Source organism: Phalangium opilio, unplaced genomic scaffold (genome assembly GCF_054372755.1).
Source record: "Phalangium opilio isolate 3A_F unplaced genomic scaffold, DU_Popi_V2 ptg000105l_1, whole genome shotgun sequence".
Classification (NCBI taxonomy): Eukaryota; Metazoa; Arthropoda; class Arachnida; order Opiliones; family Phalangiidae; genus Phalangium; species Phalangium opilio.
Window position 1 is genome coordinate 6,857,101 of NW_028324207.1, and position 21,068 is coordinate 6,878,168.

Consider the following 21,068-nt stretch of genomic DNA (forward strand, 5'->3'; position numbering starts at 1 on the left):
ATCATTCATTACTAGTTATGCCAAGAAGGTCACATTTAACTCCGACACCCCCTCCCTTCCTCTATTTTCCCAATATATGGCATTTTATAATCACCAGTGGTTTCTGTGTATGGGTCATCTGAGCCGTCGCAACACACTCAGCCAATATTACCATAGACTGAGTTATGACCAAGAAATTCTTAAGTACGGAAAAGGAAGTTCCAGTGCAACTTTACCATCAAAGAGGCGACAATAGAAATGTAGCATTTCGACATACGAAATTAAATGTATAAATTCGCGCAACACCCTTTTTGGCATCCACGATCAAATATTTACATTTTCCATTCGAGTTATGCCAAAGTTCGCTTGCTTGTTTTAGACATCCAGTAGAACATTTCAAATATTCAATACTGTATCCTCAACATGATAAATTAATTTCACGATAGAATGTTTTCGGAAAATGTAATTGTTCTTGAAAAAGCGTAGATATGTAATTTTTTAAATTAATTTAGAGGGACTAGGTCGATTAACAGTAAAATCAGTTGATTGAATTAAATATTGATTAAGGATTGAGTGTATAAAAATAAGTAGAAAAAATTTCAATATCTGAAACTTCAGTCAATTGATAAACCTCACACATATCGTTTGTTTTTTCGGCCTTGGTCCAAACCAAGACGTTTTTATATAATTATTTGGTCCTGATGTTTCCCGAATCTAGTTGAGTTTTTATATTTCTAGTAAAATGAATGGCTATCATCCCAGCTGGGGATCGAACCCAGGACCTTTGGATTAGAAGTCCAATATGCTATCCACTACACTACTGGGACACGGTTATTGTTTGGTCGTGATGTTTCCCGAATCTAGTTGAGTTTTCATATTTCTAGTAAAATGAATGTCTATCATCCCAGCTGGGGATCGAACCCAGGATTTTGGATAAGAAGTCCAATATGCTATCCACTACCCTACTGACACGGCCATTGTTGGGGCCTGATGTTTCTAAAATCTAGTTGAGTTTTCATATTTCCTGTAAAAGGAACGATTCTCATCCCAGCTGGGGATCGAACCCAGGACCTTTGGATCAGAAGTCCAATATGCTATCCATTACACTACTGGGACACGGATATTATTCGGTTTTGATGTTTCCCGAATCGAGTTGAGTTTTCATATTTCTAGTAAAATGAATGGTTAACATCCCAGCTAAGGATCGAACCCAGGACCTTTGGATTAGAAGTCCAATATGCTATCCACTACACTACTGGGACACGGTTGTTTTGGGGCCTGATGTTTCCCGATCTAGTTGAGTTTTCACATTTCTGGAAAAATGAATGGCTATCATCCCAGCTGGGGATCGAACCCAGGACCTTTGGATTAGAAGTCCAATATACACTACTGGGACACGGTTATTATTTGGTCCTGATGTTTCCCGAATCTAGTTGAGTTTTTTATTTCTAGTAAAATGAATGGCTATCATCCCAGCTGGGATCGAACCCAGGACCTTTGGATTAGAAGTCCAATATGCTATCCACTACACTACTGGGACACGGATTTTATTCGGTTTTGATGTTTCCCGAATCGAGTTGAGTTTTCATATTTCTAGTAAAATGAATGGTTAACATCCCAGCTAAGGATCGAACCCAGGACCTTTGGATTAAAAGTCCAATATGCTATCCACTACACTACTGGGACACGGTTATTATTTTGTCCTGATGTTTCCCGAAACTGGTTGAGTTTTTATAATTCTAGTAAAATGAATGGCTATCATCCCAGCTGGGGATCGAACCCAGGACCTTTGGATTAGAAGTCCAATATGCTATCCACTACACTACTGGGACACGGATATTATTCGGTTTTGATGTTTCCCGAATCTAGTTGAGTTTTCATATTTCTAGTAAAATGAATGGTTAACATCCCAGCTAAGGATCGAACCCAAGACCTTTGGATTAGAAGTCCAATATGCTATCCACTACAAAACTGGGACACGGTCATTGCTGGGTCCTGATGTTTGTAGAATCTAGTTGAGTTTTCATATTTCCTCTAAAATGAATGGTTCACATCAAAGCTGGGGATCGAACCAAGGACCTTTGGGTTAGAAGTCCAATATGCTATCCACTACACTACTGCGATGCGGTCATTGTTGGGTCCTGATGTTTCTAGAATCTAGTTGAGTTTTCATATTTCCTGTAAAAGGAACGACTCTCATCCCAGCTGGGGATCGAACCCAGGACATTTGGATCAGAAGTCCAATATGCTATCCACTACACTACTGGGACACGGTCATTGTTGGGTCCTGATGTTTCTAGAATCTAGTTGAGTTTTCATATTTCCTGTAAAAGGAACGATTCTCATCCCAGCTGGGGATCGAACCCAGGACCTTTGGATTAGAAGTCCAATATGCTATCCACTACACTACTGGGACACTGTTATAATTTGGTTTTGATGTTTTCCGAATCTAGTTGAGTTTTCATATTTCTAGTAAAATGATTGGCTATCATCCCAGCTGGGGATCGAACCCAGGACCTTTGGATTAGAAGTCCAATATGCTATCCACTACACTACTGGGACACGGTTATTGTTTGGTCCTGATGTTTCCCGAATCTAGTTGAGTTTTCATATTTCTAGTAAAATGAATGTCTATCATCCCAGCTGGGGATCGAACCCAGGACCTTTGGATTAGAAGTCCAATATGCTATCCACTACACTACTGGGACACGGCCATTGTTGGGTCCAGATGTTTCTAGAATCTAGTTGAGTTTTCATATTTCCTGTAAAAGGAACGATTCTCATCCCAGCTGGAGATCGAACCCAGGCCCTTTGGATTAGAAGTCCAATATGCTAGCCACTACACTACTGGGACACGGTTATTATTTGGTCCTGATGTTTCCCGAATCTAGTTGAGTTTTTATATTTCTAGTAAAATGAATGGCTATCATCCCAGCTGGGGATCGAACCCAGGACCTTAGGATTAGAAGTCCAATATGCTATCCACTACACTACTGGGACACGGATATTATTCGGTTTTGATGTTTCCCGAATCTAGTTGAGTTTTCATATTTCTAGTAAAATGAATGGTTAACATCCCAGCTAAGGATCGAACCCAGGACCTTTGGATTAGAAGTCCAATATGCTATCCACTACACTACTGGGACACGGTTATTGTTTTGTCCTGATGTTTCCCGTATCCTGTTGAGTTTTCATAATTCTAGTAAAATGAATGGTTAACATCGCAGCTGGGGATCGAACCCAGGACCTTTGGATTAGAAGTCCAATACGCTAGCCACTACACTACTGGGACACGGTTATTATCTGGTTCTGATGTTTCCCGAAACTGGTTGAGTTTTTATATTTCTAGTAAAATGAATGGCTATCATCCCAGCTGGGGATCGAACCCAAGACCTTTGGATTAGAAGTCCAATATGCTATCCACTACACTACTGGGACACGGTAATTGCTGGGTCCTGATGTTTGAAAAATCTAGTTGAGTCTTCATATTTCCTCTAAAATGAATGGTTCACATCAAAGCTGGGAATCGAACCAAAGACCTTTGGATTAGAAGTCCAATATGCTTTCCACTACACTACTGGGACACGGTCACCGTTGGGTCCTGATGTTTCTAGAATCTAGTTGGGTTTTCATATTTCTAATAAAACCGATGTTTATCATCCCACCTGGGGATCGAACCCAGGATTTTGGATTAGAAGTCCAGTATGCTATCCACTACATTACTGGGACACGGTTATTATTAGGTCCTGATGTTTCCCGAATCTAGTTGAGTTTTCATATTTCTAGTAAAATGAATGTCTATCATCCCAGCTGGGGATCGAACCCAGGACCTTTGGATTAGAAGTCCAATTTGCTATCCACTACACTACTGGGACACGGTTATTATTTGGTCCTGATGTTTCCCGAATCTAGTTGAGTTTTCATATTTCTAGTAAAATGAATGGCTATCATCCCAGCTAAGGATCGAACCCAGGACCTTAAGATTAGAAGTCAAATATGCTACCCACTACACTACTGGGACACGGTTATTGTTTTGTCCTGATGTTTCCCGTATCCTGTTGAGTTTTCGTAATTCTAGTAAAATGAATGGTTAACATCGCAGCTGGGGATCGAACCCAGGACCTTTGGATTAGAAGTCCAATATGCTAGCCACTACAAAACTGGGACACGGTCATTACTGGGTCCTGATGTTTGAAAAATCTAGTTGAGTTTTCATATTTCCTCTAAAATGAATGGTTCACATCAAAGCTGGGAATCGAACCAAAGACCTTTGGATTAGAAGTCCAATATGCTATCCACTACACTACTGGGACACGGTCACCGTTGGGTCCTGATGTTTCTAGAATCTAGTTGGGGTTTCATATTTCTAATAAAACCGATGTTTATCATCCCACCTGGGGATCGAACCCAGGATTTTGGATTAGAAGTCCAGTATGCTATCGACTACATTACTGGGACACGGTTATTATTAGGTCCTGATGTTTCCCGAATCTAGTTGAGTTTTTATATTTCTAGTAAAATGAATGGCTCTCATCCCAGCTGGGGATCGAACCCAGGACCTTTGGATTAGAAGTCCAATATGCTATCCACTACACTACTGGGACACGGTCATTGTTGGGTCCTGATGTTTCTAGAATCTAGTTGAGTTTTCATATTTCCTGTAAAAGGAACGATTCTCATCCCAGCTGGGGATCGAACCCAGGCCCTTTGGATTAGAAGTCCAATATGCTAGCCACTACACTACTGGGACACGGTTATTATTTGGTCCTGATGTTTCCCGAATCTAGTTGAGTTTTTATATTTCTAGTAAAATGAATGGCTATCATCCCAGCTGGGGATCGAACCCAGGACCTTAGGATTAGAAGTCCAATATGCTATCCACTACACTACTGGGACACGGATATTATTCGGTTTTGATGTTTCCCGAATCTAGTTGAGTTTTCATATTTCTAGTAAAATGAATTGTTAACATCCCAGCTAAGGATCGAACCCAGGACCTTTGGATTAGAAGTCCAATATGCTATCCACTACACTACTGGGACACGGTTAGTGTTTTGTCCTGATGTTTCCCGTATCCTGTTGAGTTTTCAGAATTCTAGTAAAATGAATGGTTAACATCGCAGCTGGGGATCGAACCCAGGACCTTTGGATTAGGAGTCCAATATGCTAGCCACTACACTACTGGGACACGGTTATTATCTGGTCCTGATGTTTCCCCAAAAACGGGTTGAGTTTTTATATTTCTAGTAAAATGAATGGCTATCATCCCAGCTGCGGATCGAACCCAAGACCTTTGGATTAGAAGTCCAATATGCTATCCACTACACTACTGGGACACGGTCATTGCTGGGTCCTGATGTTTGAAAAATCTAGTTGAGTTTTCATATTTCCTCTAAAATGAATGGTTCACATCAAAGCTGGGGATCGAACCTAAGACCTTTGGATTAGAAGTCCAATATGCTATCCACTACACTACTGGGACACGGTCACCGTTGGGTCCTGATGTTTCTAGAATCTAGTTGGGTTTTCATATTTCCTGTAAAAGGAACGATTCTCATACCAGCTGGGGATCGAACCCAGGACCTTTGGATTAGAAGTCCAATATGCTATCCATTACACTACTGGGACACGGTCATTGTTGGGTCCTGATGTTTCTAGAATCTAGTTGAGTTTTCATATTTCTAGTAAAATGATTTGCTATCATCCCAGCTGGGGATCGAACCCAGGACCTTTGGATTAGAAGTCCAATATGCTATCCACTACACTACTGCGACACGGATATTGATTTGTCCTGATGTTTCCCGTATCCTGTTGAGTTTTCATATTTCTAGTTAAATGAATGGTTAACATCCCAGCTGGGGATCGAACCCAGGACCTTTGGATTAGAAGTCCAATATGCTAGCCACTACACTACTGGGACACGGTTATTATTTGGTCCTGATGTTTCCCGAATCTAGTTGAGTTTTTATATTTCTAGTAAAATGAATGGCCATCATCCCAGCTGGGGATCAAACCCACGACCTTAGGATTAGAAGTCCAATATGCTATCCACTACACTACTGGGACACGGTTAAAATTTGGTTTTGATGTTTTCCGAATCTAGTTGAGTTTTCATATTTCTAGTAAAACGAATGGCTATCAACCCAGCTTGGGTCGAACCCAGGACCTTCGGATTAGAAGTCCAATATGCTATCCACTACACTACTGGGACACGGTTATTGTTTGGTCCTGATGTTTCCGGAATCTAGTTGAGTTTTCATATTTCTAGTAAAATGAATGTCTATCATCCCAGCTGGGGATCGAACCCAGGACCTTTCGATTAGAAGTCCAATATGCTATACACTACACTACTGGGACACGTTTAGTGTTTTGTCCTGATGTTTCCCGTATCCTGTTGAGTTTTCAGAATTCTAGTAAAATGAATGGTTAACATCGCAGCTGGGGATCGAACCCAGGACCTTTGGATTAGGAGTCCAATATGCTAGCCACTACACTACTGGGACACGGTTATTATCTGGTCCTGATGTTTCCCGAAACTGGTTGAGTTTTTATATTTCTAGTAAAATGAATGGCTATCATCCCAGCTGCGGATCGAACCCAAGACCTTTGGATTAGAAGTCCAATATGCTATCCACTACACTACTGGGACACGGTCATTGCTGGGTCCTGATGTTTGAAAAATCTAGTTGAGTTTTCATATTTCCTCTAAAATGAATGGTTCACATCAAAGCTGGGGATCGAACCTAAGACCTTTGGATTAGAAGTCCAATATGCTATCCGCTACACTACTGGGACACGGTCACCGATGGGTCCTGATGTTTCTAGAATCTAGTTGGGTTTTCATATTTCTAATAAAACCGATGTCTATCATCCCACCTGGGGATCGAACCCAGGATTTTGGATTAGAAGTCCAGTATGCTATCCACTACATTACTGGGACACGGTTATTATTAGGTCCTGATGTTTCCCGAATCTAGTTGAGTTTTTATATTTCTAGTAAAATGAATCGCTATCATCCCAGCTGGGGATCGAACCCAGGACCTTTGGATTAGAAGTCCAATATGCTATCCACTACACTACTGGGACACGGTCATTGTTGGGTCCTGATATTTCTAGAATCTAGTTGAGTTTTCATATTTCCTGTAAAAGGAACGATTCTCATACCAGCTGGGGATCGAACCCAGGACCTTTGGATTAGAAGTCCAATATGCTATCCATTACACTACTGGGACACGGTCATTGTTGGGTCCTGATGTTTCTAGAATCTAGTTGAGTTTTCATATTTCTAGTAAAATGATTTGCTATCATCCCAGCTGGGGATCGAACCCAGGACCTTTGGATTAGAAGTCCAATATGCTATCCACTACACCACTGGGACACGGCTAAAATTTGGTTTTGATGTTTTCCGAATCTAGTTGAGTTTTCATATTTCTAGTAAAACGAATGGCTATCATCCCAGCTTGGGTCGAACCCAGGACCTTTGGATTAGAAGTCCAATATGCTATCCACTACACTACTGGGACACGGTTATTTGTTGGTCCTGATGTTTCCCGAATCTAGTTGAGTTTTCACATTTCTGGAAAAATGAATGGCTTTCATCCCAGCTGGGGATCGAACCCAGGACCTTTGGATTAGAAGTCCAATATGCTATCCACTACACTACTGCGACACGGATATTGATTTGTCCTGATGTTTCCCGTATCCTGTTGAGTTTTCATATTTCTAGTTAAATGAATGGTTAACATCCCAGCTGGGGATCGAACCCAGGACCTTTGGATTAGAAGTCCAATATGCTAGCCACTACACTACTGGGACACGGTTATTATTTGGTCCTGATGTTTCCCGAATCTAGTTGAGTTTTTATATTTCTAGTAAAATGAATGGCCATCATCCCAGCTGGGGATCGAACCCAGGACCTTAGGATTAGAAGTCCAATATGCTATCCACTACACTACTGGGACACGGTTAAAATTTGGTTTTGATGTTTTCCGAATCTAGTTGAGTTTTCATATTTCTAGTAAAACGAATGGCTATCATCCCAGCTTGGGTCGAACCCAGGACCTTCGGATTAGAAGTCCAATATGCTATCCACTACACTACTGGGACACGGTTATTGTTTGGTCCTGATGTTTCCGGAATCTAGTTGAGTTTTCATATTTCTAGTGAAATGAATGTCTATCATCCCAGCTGGGGATCGAACCCAGGACCTTTCGATTAGAAGTCCAATATGCTATACACTACACTACTGGGACACGGCCATTGTTGGGTCCAGATGTTTCTAGAATCAAGTTGAGTTTTCATATTTCCTGTAAAAGGAACGATTCTCATCCCAGCTGGGGATCGAACCCAGGCCCTTTGGATTAGAAGTCCAATATGCTAGCCACTACACTACTGGGACACGGATATTGATTTGTCCTGATGTTTCCCGTATCCTGTTGAGTTTTCATATTTCTAGTTAAATGAATGGTTAACATCCCAGCTGGGGATCGAACCCAGGACCTTTGGATTAAAAGTCCAATATGCTAGCCACTACACTACTGGGACACGGTTATTATTTGGTCCTGATGTTTCCCGAATCTAGTTGAGTTTTTATATTTCTAGTAAAATGAATGGCTATCATCCCAGCTGGGGATCGAACCCAGGACCTTTGGATTAGAAGTCCAATATGCTATCCACTACACTACTGGGACACGGATATTATTCGGTTTTGATGTTTCCCGAATCTAGTTGAGTTTTCATATTTCTAGTAAAATGAATGGTTAACATCCCAGATAAGGATCGAACCCAGGACCTTTGGATTACAAGTCCAATATGCTAGCCACTACACTACTGGGACACGGTTATTATTTGGTCCTGATGTTTCCCGAAACTGGTTGAGTTTTTATATTTCTAGTAAAATGAATGGCTATCATCCCAGCTGGGGATCGAACCCAAGACCTTTGGACTAGAAGTCCAATATGCTATCCACTACACTACTGGGACACGGTCATTGCTGGGTCCTGATATTTGTGAATCTAGTTGAGTTTTCATATTTCCTTTAAAATGAATGGTTCACATCAAAGCTGGGGATCGAACCAAGGACCTTTCGATTAGAAGTCCAATATGCTATACACTACACTACTGGGACACGGTCACCGTTGGGTCCTGATGTTTCTAGAAGCTAGTTGGGTTTTCATATTTCTAATAAAACCGATGTCTATCATCCCAGCTGGGGATCGAACCCAGGATTTTGGATTAGAAGTCCAGTATGCTATCCACTACATTACTGGGACACGGTTATTATTAGGTCCTGATGTTTCCCGAATCTAGTTGAGTTTTTATATTTCTAGTAAAATGAATGGCTATCATCCCAGCTGGGGATCGAACTCAGGACCTTTGGATTAGAAGTCCAATATGCTATCCACTACACTACTGGCACACGGTCATTGTTGGGTCCTGCCTGATGTTTCTAGAATCTAGTTGAGTTTTCATATTTCCTGTAAAAGGATCGATTCTCATCCCAGCTGGAGATCGAACCCAGGACCTCTGGATTAGAAGTCCAATATGCTATCCACTACACTACTGGGACACGGTTATTATTTGGTTTTGATGTTTCCCGAATCTAGTTGAGTTTTCATATTTCTAGTAAAATGATTGGCTATCATCCCAGCTGGGGATCGAACCCAGGACCTTTGGATTGAAGTCCAATATGCTATCCACTACACTACTGGGACACGGTTAAAATTTGGTTTTGATGTTTCCCGAATCTAGTTGAGTTTTCATATTTCTAGTGAAATGAATGGCTATCATCCCAGCTTGGGTCGAACCCAGGACCCTTGGATTAGAAGTCCAATATGCTATCCACTACACTACTGGGACACGGTCTTTGTTGGGTCCTGATGTTTCTAGAATCTAGTTGAGTTTTCATATTTCCTGTAAAAGGAACGATTCTCATCCCAGCTGGGGATCGAACCCAGGACCTTTGGATCAGAAGTCCAATATGCTATCCACTACACTACTGGGACACGGTTATTTTAGGGTCCTGATGTTTCCCGAATCTAGTTGAGTTTTCACATTTCTGGAAAAATGAATGGCTATCATTCCAGCTGGGGATCGAACCCAGGACCTTTGGATTAGAAGTCCAATATACACTACTGGGACACGGTTATTATTTGGTCCTGATGTTTCCCGAATCTAGTTGAGTTTTTTTATTTCTAGTAAAATGAATGGCTATCATCCCAGCTGGGGATCGAACCCAGGACCTTTGGATTAGAAGTCCAATATGCTATCCACTACACTACTGGGACACGGAAATTATTCGGTTTTGATGTTTCCCGAATCTAGTTGAGTTTTCATATTTCTAGTAAAATGAATGGTTAACATCCCAGCTAAGGATCGAACCCAGGACCTTTGGATTAGAAGTCCAATATGCTATCCACTACACTACTGGGACACGGTTATTGTTTTGTCCTGATGTTTCCCGTATCCTGTTGAGTTTTCATAATTCTAGTAAAATGAATGGTTAACATCGCAGCTGGGGATCGAACCCAGGACCTTTGGATTAGAAGTCCAATATGCTATCCACTACACTACTGGGACACGGTTATTATTTGGTCCTGATGTTTCCCGAAACTGGTTGAGTTTTTATATTTCTAGTCAAATGAATGGCTATCATCCCAGCTGGGGATCGAACCCAGGACCTTTGGATTAGAAGTCCAATATGCTATCCACTACACTACTGGGACACGGTTAAAATTTGGTTTTGATGTTTCCCGAATCTAGTTGAGTTTTCATATTTCTAGTAAAATGATTTGCTATCATCCCAGCTGGGGATCGAACCCAGGACCTTTGGATTAGAAGTCCAATATGCTATCCACTACACTACTGGGACACGGTTATTATTAGGTCCTGATGTTTCCCGAATCTAGTTGAGTTTTCATATTTCTAGTAAAATGATTGGCTATCATCCCAGCTTGGGTCGAACCCAGGACCTTCGGATTAGAAGTCCAATACGCTATCCACTACACTACTGGGACACGGTTATTATTAGGTCCTGATGTTTCCCGAATCTAGTTGAGTTTTCATATTTCTAGTAAAATGATTTGCTATCATCCCAGCTGGGGATCGAACCCAGGACCTTTGTATTAGAAGTCCAATATGCCATCCACTACACTACTGGGACACGGTTTTTACTGGGTCCTGATGTTTCTAGAATCTAGTTGAGTTTTCATATTTCCAGTAAAAGGAACGATTCTCATCCCAGCTGAGGATCGAACCCAGGACCTTTGGATTAGAAGTCCAATATGCTATCCACTACACTACTTGGACACGGTTATTGTTTTGTCCTGATGTTCCCCGTATCCTGTTGAGTTTTCATATTTCTAGTAAAATGAATGGTTAACATCCCAGCTGGGGATCGAACCCAGGACCTTTGGATTAGAAGTCCAATATGCTATCCACTACACTACTGGGACACGGTCATTGTCGGGACCTGATGTTTCTAGAATCTAGTGGAGTTTTCATATTTCCTGTAAATGGAACGATTCTCATCCCAGCTGGGGATCGAACCCAGGACCTTTGGATTAGAAGTCCAATATGCTATCCGCTACACTACTGGGACACGGTCATTATTGGGTCCTAATGTTTCTAGAATCTAGTTGAGTTTTTATATTTCTAGTAAAATGAATGGCTATCATCCCAGCTGGGGATCGAACCCAGGACCTTTGGATTAGAAGTCCAATATGCTATCCACTACACTACTGTGACACGGTTATTATTTGGTTTTGATGTTTCGCGAATCTAGTTGAGTTTTCATATTTCTAGTAAAATGATTGGCTATCATCCCAGCTGGGGATCGAACCCAGGACCTTTGGATTAGAAGTCCAATATGCTATCAACTACACTACTGGGACACGGTTAAAATTTGGTTTTGATGTTTCCCGAATCTAGTTGAGTTTTCATATTTCTAGTAAAATGAATGGCTATCATCCCAGCTTGGGTCGAACCCAGGACCTTCCGATTAGAAGTCCAATATGCTATCCACTACACTACTGGGATACGGTTATTGTTTGGTCCTGATGTTTCCCGAATCTAGTTGAGCTTTTATATTTCTAGTAAAATGAATGTCTATCATCCCAGCTGGGGATCGAACCCGGGATTTTGGATTTGAAGTCCAATATGCTATCCACTACACTACTGGGACACGGCCATTGTTGGGTCCTGATGTTTCTAGAATCTAGTTGAGTTTTCATATTTCCTGTAAAAGGAACGATTCTCATCCCAGCTGGGGATCGAACCCAGGACCTTTGGATGAGAAGTCCAATATGCTATCCACTACTCTACTATGACACGGTTATCGTTTTCTCCTGATGTTTCCCGTATCCTGTTGAGTTTTCATATTTCTAGTAAAATGAATGGTTAACATCCCAGCTGGGGATCGAACCCAAGACCTTTGGATTAGAAGTCCAATATGCTAGCCACTACACTACTGGGACACGGTTATTATTTGGTTTTGATGTTTCCCGAATCTAGTTGAGTTTTCATATTTCTAGTAAAATGAATGGCTATCATCCCAGCTTGGGTCGAACCAAGGACCTTTGGATTAGAAGTCCAATATGCTATCCACTACACTACTGGGACACGGTTATTATTAGGTCCTGATGTTTCCCGAATCTAGTTGAGTTTTCATATTTCTAGTAAAATGATTGGCTATCATCCCAGCTGGGGATCGAACCCAGGACCTTTGTATTAGAAGTCCAATATGCTATCCACTACACTACTGGGACACGGTTTTTACTGGGTCCTGATGTTTCTAGAATCTAGTTGAGTTTTCATATTTCCTGTAAAAGGAAGGATTCTCATCCCAGCTGGGGATCGTACCCACGACCTTTGGATTAGAAGTCCAATATGCTATCCACTACACTACTGGGACACGGTTATTGTTTTGTCCTGATGTTTCCCGTATCCTGTGGAGTTTTCATATTTGTAGTAAAATGAATGGTTAACATCCCAGCTGGGGATCGAACCCAGGACCTTTGGATTAGAAGTCCAATATGCTATCCACTACACTACTGGGACACGGTTATTATTAGGTCCTGATGTTTCCCGAATCTAGTTGAGTTTTCATATTTCTAGTAAAATGATTGGCTATCATCCCAGCTGGGGATCGAACCCAGGACCTTTGGATTAGAAGTCCAATATGCTATCCACTACACTACTGGGACACAGTTATTGTTTTGTCCCGATGTTTCCCGTATCCTGTTGAGTTTTCATATTTCTAGTAAAATGAATGGTTTACATCCCAGCTGGGGATCGAACCCAGGACCTTTGGATTAGAAGTCCAATATGCTATCCACTACACTACTGGGACACGGTTATTATTTGGTCCTGATGTTTGTAGAATCTAGTTGAGTTTTCATATTTCCTCTAAAATGAATGGTTCTCATCAAAGCTGGGGATCGAACCAAGGACCTTTGGATTAGAAGTCCAATATGCTATCCACTACACTACTGGGACACGGTCACCGTTGGGTCCTGATGTTTCTAGAATCTAGTTGAGTTTTCATATTTCCTGTAAAAGGAACGATTATCATCCCAGCTGGGGATTGAACCCAGGATTTTGGATTAGAAGTCCAGTATGCTATCCACTACACTACTGGGACACGGTTATTATTAGGTCCTGATGTTTCCCGAATCTAGTTGAGTTTTCATATTTCTAGTAAAATGATTGGCTATCATCCCAGCTGGGGATCGAACCCAGGACCTTTGGATTAGAAGTCCAATATGCTATCCACTACACTACTGGGACACGGTTATTATTTGGTCCTGATGTTTCCCGAATCTAGTTGAGTTTTTATATTTCTAGTAAAATGAATGGCTATCATCCCAGCTGGGGATCGAACCCAGGACCTTTGTATTAGAAGTCCAATATGCTATCCACTACACTACTGGGACACGGTTTTTACTGGGTCCTGATGTTTCTAGAATCTAGTTGAGTTTTCATATTTCCTGTAAAAGGAACGATTCTCATCCCAGCTGAGGATCGAACCCAGGACCTTTGGATTAGAAGTCCAATATGCTATCCACTACGCTACTGGGACACGGTTATTGTTTTTTCCTGATGTTCCCCGTATCCTGTTGAGTTTTCATATTTCTAGTAAAATGAATGGTTAACATCCCAGCTGGGGATTGAACCCAGGGCCTTTGGATTAGAAGTCCAATATGCTATCCACTACACTACTGGGACACGGTTAAAATTTGGTTTTGATGTTTCCCGAATCTAGTTGAGTTTTCATATTTCTAGTAAAATGAATGGCTATCATCCCAGCTTGGGTCGAACCCAGGACCTTCGGATTAGAAGTCCAATATGCTATCCACTACACTACTGGGATACGGTTATTGTTTGGTCCTGATGTTTCCCGAATCTAGTTGAGCTTTTATATTTCTAGTAAAATGAATGTCTATCATCCCAGCTGGGGATCGAACCCGGGATTTTGGATTTGAAGTCCAATATGCTATCCACTACACTACTGGGACACGGCCATTGTTGGGTCCTGATGTTTCTAGAATCTAGTTGAGTTTTCATATTTCCTGTAAAAGGAACGATTCTCATCCCAGCTGGGGATCGAACCCAGGACCTTTGGATGAGAAGTCCAATATGCTATCCACTACTCTACTATGACACGGTTATCGTTTTGTCCTGATGTTTCCAGTATCCTGTTGAGTTTTCATATTTCTAGTAAAATGAATGGTTAACATCCCATCTGGGGATCGAACCCAAGACCTTTGGATTAGACGTCCAATATGCTAGCCACTACACTACTGGGACACGGTTATTATTTGGTTTTGATGTTTCCCGAATCTAGTTGAGTTTTCATATTTCTAGTAAAATGAATGGCTATCATCCCAGCTTGGGTCGAACCCAGGACCTTTGGATTAGAAGTCCAATATGCTATCCACTACACTACTGGGACACGGTTATTATTAGGTCCTGATGTTTCCCGAATCTAGTTGAGTTTTCATATTTCTAGTAAAGTGATTGGCTATCATCCCAGCTGGGGATCGAACCCAGGACCTTTGTATTAGAAGTCCAATATGCTATCCACTACACTACTGGGACACGGTTTTTACTGGGTCCTGATGTTTCTAGAATCTAGTTGAGTTTTCATATTTCCTGTAAAAGGAACGATTCTCATCCCAGCTGAGGATCGAACCCAGGACCTTTGGATTAGAAGTCCAATATGTTATCCACTACACTACTAGGACACGGTTATTGTTTTGTCCTGATGTTCCCCGTATCCTGTTGAGTTTTCATATTTCTAGTAAAATGAATGGTTAACATCCCAGCTGGGGATCGAACCCAGGACCTTTGGATTAGAAGTCCAATATGCTATCCACTACACTACTGGGACACGGTTATTATTTGGTCCTGATGTTTCCCGAATCTAGTTGAGTTTTTATATTTCTAGTAAAATGAATGGCTATCATCCCAGCTGGGGATCGAACCCAGGACCTTTGTATTAGAAGTCCAATATGCTATCCACTACACTACTGGGACACGGTTTTTACTGGGTCCTGATGTTTCTAGAATCTAGTTGAGTTTTCATATTTCCTGTAAAAGGAACGATTCTCATCCCAGCTGAGGATCGAACCCAGGACCTTTGGATTAGAAGTCCAATATGCTATCCACTACGCTACTGGGACACGGTTATTGTTTTGTCCTGATGTTCCCCGTATCCTGTTGAGTTTTCATATTTCTAGTAAAATGAATGGTTAACATCCCAGCTGGGGATTGAACCCAGGACCTTTGGATTAGAAGTCCAATACGCTATCCACTACACTACTGGGACACGGTTAAAATTTGGTTTTGATGTTTCCCGAATCTAGTTGAGTTTTCATATTTCTAGTAAAATGAATGGCTATCATCCCAGCTTGGGTCGAACCCAGGACCTTCGGATTAGAAGTCCAATATGCTATCCACTACACTACTGTGATACGGTTATTGTTTGGTCCTGATGTTTCCCGAATCTAGTTGAGCTTTTATATTTCTAGTAAAATGAATGTCTATCATCCCAGCTGGGGATCGAACCCGGGATTTTGGATTTGAAGTCCAATATGCTATCCACTACACTACTGGGACACGGCCATTGTTGGGTCCTGATGTTTCTAGAATCTAGTTGAGTTTTCATATTTCCTGTAAAAGGAACGATTCTCATCCCAGCTGGGGATCGAACCCAGGACCTTCGGATGAGAAGTCCAATATGCTATCCACTACTCTACTATGACACGGTTATCGTTTTGTCCTGATGTTTCCCGTATCCTGTTGAGTTTTCATATTTCTAGTAAAATGAATGGTTAACATCCCATCTGGGGATCGAACCCAAGACCTTTGGATTAGAAGTCCAATATGCTAGCCACTACACTACTGGGACACGGTTATTATTTGGTTTTGATGTTTCCCGAATCTAGTTGAGTTTTCATATTTTTAGTAAAATGAATGGCTATCATCCCAGCTTGGGTCGAACCCAGGACCTTTGGATTAGAAGTCCAATATGCTATCCACTACACTACTGGGACACGGTTATTATTAGGTCCTGATGTTTCCCGAATCTAGTTGAGTTTTCATATTTCTAGTAAAATGATTGGCTATCATCCCAGCTGGGGATCGAACCCAGGACCTTTGTATTAGAAGTCCAATATGCTATCCACTACACTACTGGGACACGGTTTGTACTGGGTCCTGATGTTTCTAGAATCTAGTTGAGTTTTCATATTTCCTGTAAAAGGAACGATTCTCATCCCAGCTGAGGATCGAACCCAGGACCTTTGGATTAGAAGTCCAATATGTTATCCACTACACTACTAGGACACGGTTATTGTTTTGTCCTGATGTTCCCCGTATCCTGTTGAGTTTTCATATTTCTAGTAAAATGAATGGTTAACATCCCAGCTGGGGATCGAACCCAGGACCTTTGGATTAGAAGTCCAATATGCTATCCACTACACTACTGGGACACGGTTAATATTTGGTCCTGATGTTTGTAGAATCTAGTTGAGTTTTTATATTTCTAGTAAAATGAATGGCTATCATCCCAGCTGGGGATCGAACCCAGGACCTTTGTATTATAAGTCCAATATGCTATCCACTACACTACTGGGACACGGTTTTTACTGGGTCCTGATGTTTCTAGAATCTAGTTGAGTTTTCATATTTCCTGTAAAAGGAACGATTCTCATCCCAGCTGAGGATCGAACCCAGGACCTTTGGATTAGAAGTCCAATATGCTATCCACTACACTTACGGGACACGGTTATTGTTTTGTCCTGATGTTCCCCGTATCCTGTTGAGTTTTCATATTTCTAGAAAAATGAATGGTTAACATCCCAGCTGGGGATCGAACCCAGGACCTTTGGATTAGAAGTCCAATATGCTATCCACTACACTACTGGGACACGGTTATTACCAGGTCTTGATGTTTCCCGAATCTAGTTGAGTTTTCATAATTCTAGTAAAATGATTGGCTAACATCCCAGCTGGGGATCGAACCCAGGACCTTTGGATTAGAAGTCCAATATGCTATCCACTACACTACTGGGACACGGTTTTACTGGGTCCTGATGTTTCTAGAATCTAGTTGAGTTTTCATATTTCTAGTAAAATGATTGGCTATCATCCCAGCTGGGGATCGAACCCAGGACCTTTGGATTAGAAGTCCAATATGCTACCCACTACACTTCTGGGACACGGTTTTTACTGGGTCCTGATGTTTCTAGAATCTAGTTGAGTTTTCATATTTCCTGTAAAAGGAACGATTCTCATCCCAGCTGAGATCGAACCCAGGACCTTTGGATTAGAAGTCCAATATGCTTACCACTACACTACTGGGAAACGGTTATAGTTTTGTCCTGATGTTTCCCGTATCCTGTTGAGTTTTCATATTTCTAGTAAAATGAATGGTTAACATCCCAGCTGGGGATCGAACCCAGGACCTTTGGATTAGAAGTCCAATATGCTATCCACTACACTACTGGGACACGGTTATTATTAGGTCCTGATGTTTCCCGAATCTAGTTGAGTTTTCATATTTCTAGTAAAATGATTGGCTATCATCCCAGCTGGGGATCGAACCCAGGACCTTTGGATTAGAAGTCCAATATGCTATCCACTACACTACTGGGACACGGTTTTTACTGGGTCCTGATGTTTCCCGAATCTAGTTGACTTTTCATATTTCTAGTAAAATGAATGGCTATCATCCCAGCTTGGGTCGAACCCAGGACCTTTGGATTAGAAGTCCAATATGCTATCCACTACACTACTGGGACACGGTTATTATTAGGTCCTGATGTTTCCCGAATCTAGTTGAGTTTTCATATTTCTAGTAAAATGATTGGCTATCATCCCAGCTGGGGATCGAACCCAGGACCTTTGTATTAGAAGTCCAATATGCTATCCACTACACTACTGGGACACGGTTTTTACTGGGTCCTGATGTTTCTAGAATCTAGTTGAGTTTTCATATTTCCTGTAAAAGGAACGATTCTCATCCCAGCCGAGGATCGAACCCAGGACCTTTGGATTAGAAGTCCAATATGCTATCCACTACACTACTAGGACACGGTTATTGTTTTGTCCTGATGTTCCCCGTATCCTGTTGAGTTTTCCTATTTCTAGTAAAATGAATGGCTAACATCCCAGCTGGGGATCGAACCCAGGACCTTTGGATTAGAAGTCCAATATGCTATCCACTACACTACTGGGACACGGTTATTACCAGGTCCTGATGTTTCCCGAATCTAGTTGAGTTTTCATATTTCTAGTAAAATGATTGGCTATCATCCCAGCTGGGGATCGAACCCAGGACCTTTGTATTAGAAGTCCAATATGCTATCCACTACACTACTGGGACACGGTTTTTAATGGGTCCTGATGTTTCTAGAATCTAGTTGAGTTTTCATATTTCCTGTAAAAGGAACGATTCTCATCCCAGCTGGGGATCGAACCCACGACCTTTGGATTAGAAGTCCAATATGCTATCCACTACACTACTGGGACACGGTTATTGTTTTGTCCTTATGTTTCCCTATCCTGTTGAGTTTTCATATTTGTAGTAAAATGAATGGTTAACATCCCAGCTGGGGATCGAACTCAGGACCTTTGGATTAGAAGTCCAATATGCTATCCACTACACTACTGGGACACGGTTATTATTTGGTCCTGATGTTTGTAGAATCTAGTTGAGTTTTCATATTTCCTCTAAAATGAATGGTTCTCATCAAAGCTGGGGATCGAACCAAGGACCTTTGGATTAGAAGTCCAATATGCTATCCACTACACTACTGGGACACGGTCACCGTTGGGTCCTGATGTTTCTAGAATCTGGTTGAGTTTTCAAATTTCCTGTAAAAGGAACGATTCTCATCCCAGCTGGGGATCGAACCCAGGATTTTGGATTAGAAGTCCAGTATGCTATCCACTACACTACTGGGACACGGCTATTATTAGGTCCTGATGTTTCCCGAATCTAGTTGAGTTTTCATATTTCTAGTAAAATGATTGGCTATCATCCCAGCTGGGGATCGAACCCAGGACCTTTGGATTAGAAGTCCAATATGCTATCCACTACACTACTGGGACACGGTTATTATTTGGTCCTGATGTTTCCCGAATCTAGTTGAGTTTTTATATTTCTAGTAAAATGAATGGCTATCATCCCAGCCGGGGATCGAACCCAGGACCTTTGTATTAGAAGTCCAATATGCTATCCACTACACTACAGGGACACGGTTTTTACTGGGTCCTGATGTTTCTAGAATCTAGTTGAGTTTTCATTTTTCCTGTAAAAGGAACGATTCTCATCCCAGCTGAGGATCGAACCCAGGACCTTTGGATTAGAAGTCCAATATGCTATCCACTACACTACTGGGACACGGTTATTGTTTTGTCCTGATGTTCCCCGTATCCTGTTGAGTTTTCATATTTCTAGTAAAATGAATGGTTAACATCCCAGCTGGGGATCGAACCCAGGACCTTTGGATTAGAAGTCCAATATGCTATCCACTACACTACTGGGACACGGTTATTACCAGGTCTTGATGTTTCCCGAATCTAGTTGAGTTTTTATAATTCTAGTAAAATGATTGGCTAACATCCCAGCTGGGGATCGAACCCAGGACCTTTGGATTAGAAGTCCAACATGCTATCCACTACACTACTGTGACACGGGTTTACTGGGTCCTGATGTTTCTAGAATCTAGTTGAGTTTTCATATTTCTAGTAAAATGATTGGCTATCATCCCAGCTGGGGATCGAACCCAGGACCTTTGGATTAGAAGTCCAATATGCTACCCACTACACTTCTGGGACACGGTTTTTACTGGGTCCTGATGTTTCTAGAATCTAGTTGAGTTTTCATATTTCCTGTAAAAGGAACGATTCTCATCCCAGCTGAGATCGAACCCAGGACCTTTGGATTAGAAGTCCAATATGCTTACCACTACACTACTGGGACACGGTTATTGTTTTGTCCTGATGTTTCCCGTATCCTGTTGAGTTTTCATATTTCTAGTAAAATGAATGGTTAACATCCCAGCTGGGGATCGAACCCAGGACCTTTGGATTAGAAGTCCAATATGCTATCCACTACACTACTGGGACACGGTTATTATTAGGTCCTGATGTTTCCCGAATCTAGTTGAGTTTTCATATTTCTAGTAAAATGATTGGCTATCATCCCAGCTGGGGATCGAACCCAGGACCTTTGGATTAGAAGTCCAATATGCTATCCACTACACTACTGGGACACAGTTATTGTTTTGTCCCGATGTTTCCCGTATCCTTTTGAGTTTTCATATTTCTAGTAAAATGAATGGTTTACATCCCAGCTGGGGATCGAACCCAGGACCTTTGGATTAGAAGTCCAATATGCTATCCACTACACTACTGGGACACGGTTATTATTAGGTCCTGATGTTTCCCGAATCTAGTTGAGTTTTCATATTTCTAGTAAAATGATTGGCTATCATCCCAGCTGGGGATCGAACCCAGGACCTTTGGATTAGAAGTCCAATATGCTATCCACTACACTACTGGGACACGGTTATTATTTGGTT

At 41.5% G+C, this 21,068-nt stretch overlaps 1 protein-coding gene and 107 non-coding genes across 112 annotated transcripts in view; all 108 read right to left on the bottom strand.

The window, feature by feature from the left end:
• Positions 1-21,068, bottom strand: part of LOC149628482 (solute carrier family 12 member 2-like) — a 223,797-nt gene that overhangs the window by 72,985 nt on the left and 129,744 nt on the right. The window lies entirely within an intron of this gene.
• Positions 734-806, bottom strand: TRNAR-UCU (transfer RNA arginine (anticodon UCU)). The gene has a single exon. It is a non-coding gene; the product is annotated as a tRNA-Arg (tRNA).
• Positions 1,023-1,095, bottom strand: TRNAR-UCU (transfer RNA arginine (anticodon UCU)). The gene has a single exon. It is a non-coding gene; the product is annotated as a tRNA-Arg (tRNA).
• Positions 1,169-1,241, bottom strand: TRNAR-UCU (transfer RNA arginine (anticodon UCU)). The gene has a single exon. It is a non-coding gene; the product is annotated as a tRNA-Arg (tRNA).
• Positions 1,448-1,519, bottom strand: TRNAR-UCU (transfer RNA arginine (anticodon UCU)). Its single transcript has one exon. It is a non-coding gene; the product is annotated as a tRNA-Arg (tRNA).
• On the bottom strand, positions 1,739-1,811 carry TRNAR-UCU (transfer RNA arginine (anticodon UCU)). The gene has a single exon. It is a non-coding gene; the product is annotated as a tRNA-Arg (tRNA).
• Positions 2,177-2,249, bottom strand: TRNAR-UCU (transfer RNA arginine (anticodon UCU)). Its single transcript has one exon. It is a non-coding gene; the product is annotated as a tRNA-Arg (tRNA).
• Positions 2,323-2,395, bottom strand: TRNAR-UCU (transfer RNA arginine (anticodon UCU)). Its single transcript has one exon. It is a non-coding gene; the product is annotated as a tRNA-Arg (tRNA).
• TRNAR-UCU (transfer RNA arginine (anticodon UCU)) lies at positions 2,469-2,541 on the bottom strand. Its single transcript has one exon. It is a non-coding gene; the product is annotated as a tRNA-Arg (tRNA).
• Positions 2,615-2,687, bottom strand: TRNAR-UCU (transfer RNA arginine (anticodon UCU)). Its single transcript has one exon. It is a non-coding gene; the product is annotated as a tRNA-Arg (tRNA).
• Positions 2,761-2,833, bottom strand: TRNAR-UCU (transfer RNA arginine (anticodon UCU)). The gene has a single exon. It is a non-coding gene; the product is annotated as a tRNA-Arg (tRNA).
• On the bottom strand, positions 2,907-2,979 carry TRNAR-UCU (transfer RNA arginine (anticodon UCU)). The gene has a single exon. It is a non-coding gene; the product is annotated as a tRNA-Arg (tRNA).
• TRNAR-UCU (transfer RNA arginine (anticodon UCU)) lies at positions 3,053-3,125 on the bottom strand. Its single transcript has one exon. It is a non-coding gene; the product is annotated as a tRNA-Arg (tRNA).
• On the bottom strand, positions 3,199-3,271 carry TRNAR-UCU (transfer RNA arginine (anticodon UCU)). Its single transcript has one exon. It is a non-coding gene; the product is annotated as a tRNA-Arg (tRNA).
• On the bottom strand, positions 3,345-3,417 carry TRNAR-UCU (transfer RNA arginine (anticodon UCU)). Its single transcript has one exon. It is a non-coding gene; the product is annotated as a tRNA-Arg (tRNA).
• TRNAR-UCU (transfer RNA arginine (anticodon UCU)) lies at positions 3,637-3,708 on the bottom strand. The gene has a single exon. It is a non-coding gene; the product is annotated as a tRNA-Arg (tRNA).
• On the bottom strand, positions 3,782-3,854 carry TRNAR-UCU (transfer RNA arginine (anticodon UCU)). The gene has a single exon. It is a non-coding gene; the product is annotated as a tRNA-Arg (tRNA).
• TRNAR-UCU (transfer RNA arginine (anticodon UCU)) lies at positions 4,511-4,583 on the bottom strand. The gene has a single exon. It is a non-coding gene; the product is annotated as a tRNA-Arg (tRNA).
• Positions 4,657-4,729, bottom strand: TRNAR-UCU (transfer RNA arginine (anticodon UCU)). The gene has a single exon. It is a non-coding gene; the product is annotated as a tRNA-Arg (tRNA).
• On the bottom strand, positions 4,803-4,875 carry TRNAR-UCU (transfer RNA arginine (anticodon UCU)). Its single transcript has one exon. It is a non-coding gene; the product is annotated as a tRNA-Arg (tRNA).
• TRNAR-UCU (transfer RNA arginine (anticodon UCU)) lies at positions 4,949-5,021 on the bottom strand. The gene has a single exon. It is a non-coding gene; the product is annotated as a tRNA-Arg (tRNA).
• Positions 5,095-5,167, bottom strand: TRNAR-CCU (transfer RNA arginine (anticodon CCU)). Its single transcript has one exon. It is a non-coding gene; the product is annotated as a tRNA-Arg (tRNA).
• TRNAR-UCU (transfer RNA arginine (anticodon UCU)) lies at positions 5,243-5,315 on the bottom strand. The gene has a single exon. It is a non-coding gene; the product is annotated as a tRNA-Arg (tRNA).
• On the bottom strand, positions 5,535-5,607 carry TRNAR-UCU (transfer RNA arginine (anticodon UCU)). The gene has a single exon. It is a non-coding gene; the product is annotated as a tRNA-Arg (tRNA).
• Positions 5,681-5,753, bottom strand: TRNAR-UCU (transfer RNA arginine (anticodon UCU)). The gene has a single exon. It is a non-coding gene; the product is annotated as a tRNA-Arg (tRNA).
• TRNAR-UCU (transfer RNA arginine (anticodon UCU)) lies at positions 5,827-5,899 on the bottom strand. The gene has a single exon. It is a non-coding gene; the product is annotated as a tRNA-Arg (tRNA).
• Positions 5,973-6,045, bottom strand: TRNAR-UCU (transfer RNA arginine (anticodon UCU)). Its single transcript has one exon. It is a non-coding gene; the product is annotated as a tRNA-Arg (tRNA).
• On the bottom strand, positions 6,264-6,336 carry TRNAR-UCU (transfer RNA arginine (anticodon UCU)). Its single transcript has one exon. It is a non-coding gene; the product is annotated as a tRNA-Arg (tRNA).
• On the bottom strand, positions 6,410-6,482 carry TRNAR-CCU (transfer RNA arginine (anticodon CCU)). Its single transcript has one exon. It is a non-coding gene; the product is annotated as a tRNA-Arg (tRNA).
• Positions 6,556-6,628, bottom strand: TRNAR-UCU (transfer RNA arginine (anticodon UCU)). The gene has a single exon. It is a non-coding gene; the product is annotated as a tRNA-Arg (tRNA).
• TRNAR-UCU (transfer RNA arginine (anticodon UCU)) lies at positions 6,848-6,919 on the bottom strand. The gene has a single exon. It is a non-coding gene; the product is annotated as a tRNA-Arg (tRNA).
• On the bottom strand, positions 6,993-7,065 carry TRNAR-UCU (transfer RNA arginine (anticodon UCU)). The gene has a single exon. It is a non-coding gene; the product is annotated as a tRNA-Arg (tRNA).
• On the bottom strand, positions 7,139-7,211 carry TRNAR-UCU (transfer RNA arginine (anticodon UCU)). The gene has a single exon. It is a non-coding gene; the product is annotated as a tRNA-Arg (tRNA).
• On the bottom strand, positions 7,285-7,357 carry TRNAR-UCU (transfer RNA arginine (anticodon UCU)). Its single transcript has one exon. It is a non-coding gene; the product is annotated as a tRNA-Arg (tRNA).
• Positions 7,431-7,502, bottom strand: TRNAR-UCU (transfer RNA arginine (anticodon UCU)). Its single transcript has one exon. It is a non-coding gene; the product is annotated as a tRNA-Arg (tRNA).
• TRNAR-UCU (transfer RNA arginine (anticodon UCU)) lies at positions 7,576-7,648 on the bottom strand. The gene has a single exon. It is a non-coding gene; the product is annotated as a tRNA-Arg (tRNA).
• Positions 7,722-7,794, bottom strand: TRNAR-UCU (transfer RNA arginine (anticodon UCU)). The gene has a single exon. It is a non-coding gene; the product is annotated as a tRNA-Arg (tRNA).
• Positions 7,868-7,940, bottom strand: TRNAR-UCU (transfer RNA arginine (anticodon UCU)). The gene has a single exon. It is a non-coding gene; the product is annotated as a tRNA-Arg (tRNA).
• TRNAR-UCU (transfer RNA arginine (anticodon UCU)) lies at positions 8,159-8,231 on the bottom strand. Its single transcript has one exon. It is a non-coding gene; the product is annotated as a tRNA-Arg (tRNA).
• On the bottom strand, positions 8,305-8,377 carry TRNAR-UCU (transfer RNA arginine (anticodon UCU)). The gene has a single exon. It is a non-coding gene; the product is annotated as a tRNA-Arg (tRNA).
• On the bottom strand, positions 8,451-8,523 carry TRNAK-UUU (transfer RNA lysine (anticodon UUU)). Its single transcript has one exon. It is a non-coding gene; the product is annotated as a tRNA-Lys (tRNA).
• Positions 8,597-8,669, bottom strand: TRNAR-UCU (transfer RNA arginine (anticodon UCU)). The gene has a single exon. It is a non-coding gene; the product is annotated as a tRNA-Arg (tRNA).
• TRNAR-UCU (transfer RNA arginine (anticodon UCU)) lies at positions 8,889-8,961 on the bottom strand. Its single transcript has one exon. It is a non-coding gene; the product is annotated as a tRNA-Arg (tRNA).
• On the bottom strand, positions 9,180-9,251 carry TRNAR-UCU (transfer RNA arginine (anticodon UCU)). The gene has a single exon. It is a non-coding gene; the product is annotated as a tRNA-Arg (tRNA).
• On the bottom strand, positions 9,325-9,397 carry TRNAR-UCU (transfer RNA arginine (anticodon UCU)). The gene has a single exon. It is a non-coding gene; the product is annotated as a tRNA-Arg (tRNA).
• TRNAR-UCU (transfer RNA arginine (anticodon UCU)) lies at positions 9,475-9,547 on the bottom strand. Its single transcript has one exon. It is a non-coding gene; the product is annotated as a tRNA-Arg (tRNA).
• Positions 9,911-9,983, bottom strand: TRNAR-UCU (transfer RNA arginine (anticodon UCU)). Its single transcript has one exon. It is a non-coding gene; the product is annotated as a tRNA-Arg (tRNA).
• On the bottom strand, positions 10,193-10,265 carry TRNAR-UCU (transfer RNA arginine (anticodon UCU)). Its single transcript has one exon. It is a non-coding gene; the product is annotated as a tRNA-Arg (tRNA).
• Positions 10,339-10,411, bottom strand: TRNAR-UCU (transfer RNA arginine (anticodon UCU)). Its single transcript has one exon. It is a non-coding gene; the product is annotated as a tRNA-Arg (tRNA).
• TRNAR-UCU (transfer RNA arginine (anticodon UCU)) lies at positions 10,485-10,557 on the bottom strand. The gene has a single exon. It is a non-coding gene; the product is annotated as a tRNA-Arg (tRNA).
• On the bottom strand, positions 10,631-10,703 carry TRNAR-UCU (transfer RNA arginine (anticodon UCU)). Its single transcript has one exon. It is a non-coding gene; the product is annotated as a tRNA-Arg (tRNA).
• On the bottom strand, positions 10,777-10,849 carry TRNAR-UCU (transfer RNA arginine (anticodon UCU)). The gene has a single exon. It is a non-coding gene; the product is annotated as a tRNA-Arg (tRNA).
• TRNAR-UCU (transfer RNA arginine (anticodon UCU)) lies at positions 11,068-11,140 on the bottom strand. Its single transcript has one exon. It is a non-coding gene; the product is annotated as a tRNA-Arg (tRNA).
• TRNAR-UCU (transfer RNA arginine (anticodon UCU)) lies at positions 11,214-11,286 on the bottom strand. The gene has a single exon. It is a non-coding gene; the product is annotated as a tRNA-Arg (tRNA).
• Positions 11,360-11,432, bottom strand: TRNAR-UCU (transfer RNA arginine (anticodon UCU)). The gene has a single exon. It is a non-coding gene; the product is annotated as a tRNA-Arg (tRNA).
• TRNAR-UCU (transfer RNA arginine (anticodon UCU)) lies at positions 11,506-11,578 on the bottom strand. Its single transcript has one exon. It is a non-coding gene; the product is annotated as a tRNA-Arg (tRNA).
• On the bottom strand, positions 11,649-11,724 carry TRNAR-UCU (transfer RNA arginine (anticodon UCU)). Its single transcript has one exon. It is a non-coding gene; the product is annotated as a tRNA-Arg (tRNA).
• On the bottom strand, positions 11,798-11,870 carry TRNAR-UCU (transfer RNA arginine (anticodon UCU)). The gene has a single exon. It is a non-coding gene; the product is annotated as a tRNA-Arg (tRNA).
• On the bottom strand, positions 12,380-12,452 carry TRNAR-UCU (transfer RNA arginine (anticodon UCU)). The gene has a single exon. It is a non-coding gene; the product is annotated as a tRNA-Arg (tRNA).
• On the bottom strand, positions 12,526-12,597 carry TRNAR-UCU (transfer RNA arginine (anticodon UCU)). The gene has a single exon. It is a non-coding gene; the product is annotated as a tRNA-Arg (tRNA).
• On the bottom strand, positions 12,671-12,743 carry TRNAR-UCU (transfer RNA arginine (anticodon UCU)). Its single transcript has one exon. It is a non-coding gene; the product is annotated as a tRNA-Arg (tRNA).
• Positions 12,817-12,889, bottom strand: TRNAR-UCU (transfer RNA arginine (anticodon UCU)). The gene has a single exon. It is a non-coding gene; the product is annotated as a tRNA-Arg (tRNA).
• TRNAR-UCU (transfer RNA arginine (anticodon UCU)) lies at positions 12,963-13,035 on the bottom strand. Its single transcript has one exon. It is a non-coding gene; the product is annotated as a tRNA-Arg (tRNA).
• On the bottom strand, positions 13,109-13,181 carry TRNAR-UCU (transfer RNA arginine (anticodon UCU)). The gene has a single exon. It is a non-coding gene; the product is annotated as a tRNA-Arg (tRNA).
• Positions 13,255-13,327, bottom strand: TRNAR-UCU (transfer RNA arginine (anticodon UCU)). Its single transcript has one exon. It is a non-coding gene; the product is annotated as a tRNA-Arg (tRNA).
• On the bottom strand, positions 13,547-13,618 carry TRNAR-UCU (transfer RNA arginine (anticodon UCU)). Its single transcript has one exon. It is a non-coding gene; the product is annotated as a tRNA-Arg (tRNA).
• Positions 13,692-13,764, bottom strand: TRNAR-UCU (transfer RNA arginine (anticodon UCU)). The gene has a single exon. It is a non-coding gene; the product is annotated as a tRNA-Arg (tRNA).
• TRNAR-UCU (transfer RNA arginine (anticodon UCU)) lies at positions 13,838-13,910 on the bottom strand. Its single transcript has one exon. It is a non-coding gene; the product is annotated as a tRNA-Arg (tRNA).
• On the bottom strand, positions 13,984-14,056 carry TRNAR-UCU (transfer RNA arginine (anticodon UCU)). Its single transcript has one exon. It is a non-coding gene; the product is annotated as a tRNA-Arg (tRNA).
• On the bottom strand, positions 14,130-14,202 carry TRNAR-UCU (transfer RNA arginine (anticodon UCU)). Its single transcript has one exon. It is a non-coding gene; the product is annotated as a tRNA-Arg (tRNA).
• TRNAR-UCU (transfer RNA arginine (anticodon UCU)) lies at positions 14,858-14,929 on the bottom strand. The gene has a single exon. It is a non-coding gene; the product is annotated as a tRNA-Arg (tRNA).
• On the bottom strand, positions 15,003-15,075 carry TRNAR-UCU (transfer RNA arginine (anticodon UCU)). Its single transcript has one exon. It is a non-coding gene; the product is annotated as a tRNA-Arg (tRNA).
• TRNAR-UCU (transfer RNA arginine (anticodon UCU)) lies at positions 15,149-15,221 on the bottom strand. Its single transcript has one exon. It is a non-coding gene; the product is annotated as a tRNA-Arg (tRNA).
• On the bottom strand, positions 15,295-15,367 carry TRNAR-UCU (transfer RNA arginine (anticodon UCU)). The gene has a single exon. It is a non-coding gene; the product is annotated as a tRNA-Arg (tRNA).
• On the bottom strand, positions 15,441-15,513 carry TRNAR-UCU (transfer RNA arginine (anticodon UCU)). Its single transcript has one exon. It is a non-coding gene; the product is annotated as a tRNA-Arg (tRNA).
• Positions 15,587-15,659, bottom strand: TRNAR-UCU (transfer RNA arginine (anticodon UCU)). The gene has a single exon. It is a non-coding gene; the product is annotated as a tRNA-Arg (tRNA).
• TRNAR-UCU (transfer RNA arginine (anticodon UCU)) lies at positions 15,733-15,805 on the bottom strand. The gene has a single exon. It is a non-coding gene; the product is annotated as a tRNA-Arg (tRNA).
• TRNAR-UCU (transfer RNA arginine (anticodon UCU)) lies at positions 16,315-16,387 on the bottom strand. Its single transcript has one exon. It is a non-coding gene; the product is annotated as a tRNA-Arg (tRNA).
• On the bottom strand, positions 16,461-16,532 carry TRNAR-UCU (transfer RNA arginine (anticodon UCU)). The gene has a single exon. It is a non-coding gene; the product is annotated as a tRNA-Arg (tRNA).
• On the bottom strand, positions 16,606-16,678 carry TRNAR-UCU (transfer RNA arginine (anticodon UCU)). Its single transcript has one exon. It is a non-coding gene; the product is annotated as a tRNA-Arg (tRNA).
• On the bottom strand, positions 16,752-16,824 carry TRNAR-UCU (transfer RNA arginine (anticodon UCU)). The gene has a single exon. It is a non-coding gene; the product is annotated as a tRNA-Arg (tRNA).
• Positions 16,898-16,970, bottom strand: TRNAR-UCU (transfer RNA arginine (anticodon UCU)). The gene has a single exon. It is a non-coding gene; the product is annotated as a tRNA-Arg (tRNA).
• On the bottom strand, positions 17,044-17,116 carry TRNAI-UAU (transfer RNA isoleucine (anticodon UAU)). Its single transcript has one exon. It is a non-coding gene; the product is annotated as a tRNA-Ile (tRNA).
• TRNAR-UCU (transfer RNA arginine (anticodon UCU)) lies at positions 17,336-17,408 on the bottom strand. The gene has a single exon. It is a non-coding gene; the product is annotated as a tRNA-Arg (tRNA).
• On the bottom strand, positions 17,482-17,554 carry TRNAR-UCU (transfer RNA arginine (anticodon UCU)). The gene has a single exon. It is a non-coding gene; the product is annotated as a tRNA-Arg (tRNA).
• On the bottom strand, positions 17,627-17,699 carry TRNAR-UCU (transfer RNA arginine (anticodon UCU)). The gene has a single exon. It is a non-coding gene; the product is annotated as a tRNA-Arg (tRNA).
• TRNAR-UCU (transfer RNA arginine (anticodon UCU)) lies at positions 17,773-17,844 on the bottom strand. The gene has a single exon. It is a non-coding gene; the product is annotated as a tRNA-Arg (tRNA).
• TRNAR-UCU (transfer RNA arginine (anticodon UCU)) lies at positions 17,918-17,990 on the bottom strand. Its single transcript has one exon. It is a non-coding gene; the product is annotated as a tRNA-Arg (tRNA).
• TRNAR-UCU (transfer RNA arginine (anticodon UCU)) lies at positions 18,064-18,136 on the bottom strand. The gene has a single exon. It is a non-coding gene; the product is annotated as a tRNA-Arg (tRNA).
• Positions 18,210-18,281, bottom strand: TRNAR-UCU (transfer RNA arginine (anticodon UCU)). Its single transcript has one exon. It is a non-coding gene; the product is annotated as a tRNA-Arg (tRNA).
• Positions 18,355-18,427, bottom strand: TRNAR-UCU (transfer RNA arginine (anticodon UCU)). The gene has a single exon. It is a non-coding gene; the product is annotated as a tRNA-Arg (tRNA).
• On the bottom strand, positions 18,501-18,573 carry TRNAR-UCU (transfer RNA arginine (anticodon UCU)). Its single transcript has one exon. It is a non-coding gene; the product is annotated as a tRNA-Arg (tRNA).
• Positions 18,647-18,719, bottom strand: TRNAR-UCU (transfer RNA arginine (anticodon UCU)). Its single transcript has one exon. It is a non-coding gene; the product is annotated as a tRNA-Arg (tRNA).
• TRNAR-UCU (transfer RNA arginine (anticodon UCU)) lies at positions 18,793-18,865 on the bottom strand. The gene has a single exon. It is a non-coding gene; the product is annotated as a tRNA-Arg (tRNA).
• Positions 18,939-19,011, bottom strand: TRNAR-UCU (transfer RNA arginine (anticodon UCU)). Its single transcript has one exon. It is a non-coding gene; the product is annotated as a tRNA-Arg (tRNA).
• On the bottom strand, positions 19,084-19,156 carry TRNAR-UCU (transfer RNA arginine (anticodon UCU)). Its single transcript has one exon. It is a non-coding gene; the product is annotated as a tRNA-Arg (tRNA).
• On the bottom strand, positions 19,376-19,447 carry TRNAR-UCU (transfer RNA arginine (anticodon UCU)). Its single transcript has one exon. It is a non-coding gene; the product is annotated as a tRNA-Arg (tRNA).
• On the bottom strand, positions 19,521-19,593 carry TRNAR-UCU (transfer RNA arginine (anticodon UCU)). The gene has a single exon. It is a non-coding gene; the product is annotated as a tRNA-Arg (tRNA).
• TRNAR-UCU (transfer RNA arginine (anticodon UCU)) lies at positions 19,667-19,739 on the bottom strand. The gene has a single exon. It is a non-coding gene; the product is annotated as a tRNA-Arg (tRNA).
• Positions 19,813-19,885, bottom strand: TRNAR-UCU (transfer RNA arginine (anticodon UCU)). Its single transcript has one exon. It is a non-coding gene; the product is annotated as a tRNA-Arg (tRNA).
• TRNAR-UCU (transfer RNA arginine (anticodon UCU)) lies at positions 19,959-20,031 on the bottom strand. The gene has a single exon. It is a non-coding gene; the product is annotated as a tRNA-Arg (tRNA).
• On the bottom strand, positions 20,105-20,177 carry TRNAR-UCU (transfer RNA arginine (anticodon UCU)). The gene has a single exon. It is a non-coding gene; the product is annotated as a tRNA-Arg (tRNA).
• TRNAR-UCU (transfer RNA arginine (anticodon UCU)) lies at positions 20,250-20,322 on the bottom strand. The gene has a single exon. It is a non-coding gene; the product is annotated as a tRNA-Arg (tRNA).
• Positions 20,396-20,467, bottom strand: TRNAR-UCU (transfer RNA arginine (anticodon UCU)). The gene has a single exon. It is a non-coding gene; the product is annotated as a tRNA-Arg (tRNA).
• Positions 20,541-20,613, bottom strand: TRNAR-UCU (transfer RNA arginine (anticodon UCU)). The gene has a single exon. It is a non-coding gene; the product is annotated as a tRNA-Arg (tRNA).
• Positions 20,687-20,759, bottom strand: TRNAR-UCU (transfer RNA arginine (anticodon UCU)). The gene has a single exon. It is a non-coding gene; the product is annotated as a tRNA-Arg (tRNA).
• Positions 20,833-20,905, bottom strand: TRNAR-UCU (transfer RNA arginine (anticodon UCU)). Its single transcript has one exon. It is a non-coding gene; the product is annotated as a tRNA-Arg (tRNA).
• Positions 20,979-21,051, bottom strand: TRNAR-UCU (transfer RNA arginine (anticodon UCU)). The gene has a single exon. It is a non-coding gene; the product is annotated as a tRNA-Arg (tRNA).